Raw genomic sequence first — 2,998 nt, forward strand, 5'->3', positions numbered from 1 at the left:
TGGGTCTCTGGTGCTGTGAGACAGCAGTGCTAACCACTGTGCCACCTGTTAGCGTCACCAGTGTGTCAATCTCAGTCCAAAACTGACCCGTCTTAAGTACCATTATGTAAGACTTGATGTGCAGCCCCAAATAACATTTCCTGCAACACCCTGAAACAGCAGGGGCCACCATTCAAACCAGATCTCTATATCACACCTGGGTTCTAGAGATTGGGGGATTTACAACAAACTTGCAGAAACCGTGTTGATGAGGTTCTCTTTCGTAAAACCAATATTAATGTGTGCAGGGTCAGCAGATGAACACAAAATGATAGTCTCCCAAAGATGCTTAAAGAATTCAGAAACACCATTAACAATTTTTGAGCCATTGGATTGTTATTTCAACATGTGATGTACCAAAAACAATGTTCTAATTAATACACATGTGGAACTAACAGGAAGTTTCTGCTAGAGTGGTGTGGGTTACCAGCAGTGTCACAGCTCAGATAAAAACAAAGTGTTGGAGATACTCAGCAATGTGTGGCAGCATCTGTGAAGACAGAAAAACGGATGCTGCCAGATCTGCTGAGTCACTTTCTGTTTTTATTTCTGATTTCCAACATTTCCAGTGATTTGTTTGCATGTGTGTACATAATGCAGCAAAGTCTCACCTAAGCTTGGCTCTCCTGCAGGATTACAAATGGTCTAAGTACCTCACCACAAAACAGCAGAGCTTTAACCACCCAATGGCTTAATACACACCTCCTGACCCTGCCCTGGAACAAGCCGCAGTCCAGGTAGCTCTGTCCCATTCAGTGAAGTCTCTAGTCAAATTTAGGAAAGAAAGCTAGTACCAATGAAATTAAAAAGCTTTTGTGTGTATTTTTGTAAAAGATGCTTGTCAGATGTTTGAACTTTTCCTTTCTGTCAACTTTGATCTCAAGATTCTGCAGGAGATCCTGATGTTTCAAGCCTTTGTATTATTGTTGGGCCCTATTTGCTGCAAGATTAATGCATCAAACCCCAGCTGGATTTAATTAGTGGAAGTGCAAAGTGGAACATTAGAATCCATAACTAATCTAGAAATTAGTCTGTGATTCCCTGTACATTGACAACTCTCACCTCTACTTCCATACCTGCTCTGGTGCTTGGAACTTCAAGAATGGATAATCTACATGTTCCTCCAATTAATCCACTACATTCCCTGTCAATAGACAGCAGTACATTCTCCACTGATTCCATTCATTGTTGAGTGTATGGTGCTGGAAAAGCACAGAAGGTCAGGCAGCATCCGAGAAGCAGGAAAATTGATATTTCTGGTACAAGCCTCTCATTCCTGCTGAAGGGCTAATGCCCGAAACATCAATTCTCCTGCTACTCATCCTTCTGTGCTTTTCCAGCACACTTGCGAATCTGATCACGAGAATCTGCAGTCCTCACTTTCTCCTAGTTGATTCCATTCCTGGTTACTGTCCCTTTTTGTGACAAGACCACACCCAGTCTTGATCTATCTGCTCTGAAGCCAAGAGCCATATCTCTCTCAGTCTACACCTCCTATAAACTTTAGTTTCTGCCTACTGCTCATGTCCTATCCCACTCACCTATCATTCCTAAGCACACTAATAACACTGGCTCCCAATCCTGTTTGTATGCATTCACCTCCCCTGAAGTCCTTTACAATTCCCCCTTCTTTGCAGTCACTCCCAGCCCAAAACTGCTTCATCGACGTCAAAAACCTCTTTAAAAAATCTATCTTATTGACCACATTTGCTATATCATTCTTTGAACCTTGATTACATCTCAAGTGCTTAGGATGTTGACCAAAGGTGCCAGATAAATGCAGCTTGTTGCAGGGACAGAGCTGAATTAGCAATTATTTTACTTATTGCATGTTTACCCCCTCACTTTCCCTGGCTGTGTACAAAAATGGGAGAAGTGTCCAGTCTATTCCACAGATCTCTCAGGAAAAGTTTCTGGAAGGTCACAGCATCAGATGAACCATCATAGTCCTGAATGGCCAGAACAGAACAAATCTCTTCCTATGTGAACCACCCTCTCTGGCCTGGGGAACAGCTCAGTAAGGCTTCATAATCCCTCTGCACTAGTTTCATTTCCACTAATTTAATGGATGAAGTAAGGAATGCCAGCTCTAATTCTCCCCAGGTAACAGTGGCTCTTTAACGCGGACACACTTGCAGCAAAACAAAGGGTTGCCAATATTTACTTATCTACTAGAATTAGAATCACTTTCTTCAATTATATTCATCTAGATTATTTTCCTTTGGTAAAATAAAATTGTTTGGAAAAAGCACCGTCTTGAAGATGCTAATTGCACTAAGTACTTTACACACGTCAGGTTATGACAATGTTCTGTCAGAACATCATGTGGCTATATTTAACAATTCACCACATCGTTGAAAGTAGCAATCTGTACCTGTTCCACTTCACTTTGAGCAGCCTGATGTTCACTAACAGGTGCCTGGATGGTTGCAGGGTTAGCTGGGTGAAGGAACCACTCCCCGATCTGCCAGTTCTGGCAGCAGGTCTCAATTCAATGGTTGGGGCAGTTACTGAATAACTGGAGCTAAGGCAGCTCACTATGAGAGTAGCTGCACACCACATGGACTTCAGCAGCTTCGAGGTAGCAGCCAACCATGAGGGCAACTAGGGATGAGCCACAAATGCTGCCCATCCTATGAAACAGCAGATTTAAAACATGCATCACTGATTAAAGCCATGTGCAGCAAGCCTTGACTGCAACTCATTCAGAGGTTAGTGCCTCCAACAAATCATGCCATTCACCAAACTCTGGAACACATACTTACCTCTGTTCCAAAGTGAACCCTGCTCCTGTATCTGCAAAGCTGCTCTAACCTCTCACTTGAACTCAGCTCATTAGCTGGGCTCTAACCTCCCCAACACCTGACTGACTCAACTGGTTAAAGCTCTGCTTTGTGTCGTTCAAGACTTGTTGGAGCTGTTCAGCAGATTCTGAGTGGTTCAAGAGGAATTTAGAGAA

Source organism: Hemiscyllium ocellatum, chromosome 50 (assembly GCF_020745735.1).
Source record: "Hemiscyllium ocellatum isolate sHemOce1 chromosome 50, sHemOce1.pat.X.cur, whole genome shotgun sequence".
NCBI classification, from domain to species: Eukaryota; Metazoa; Chordata; class Chondrichthyes; order Orectolobiformes; family Hemiscylliidae; genus Hemiscyllium; species Hemiscyllium ocellatum.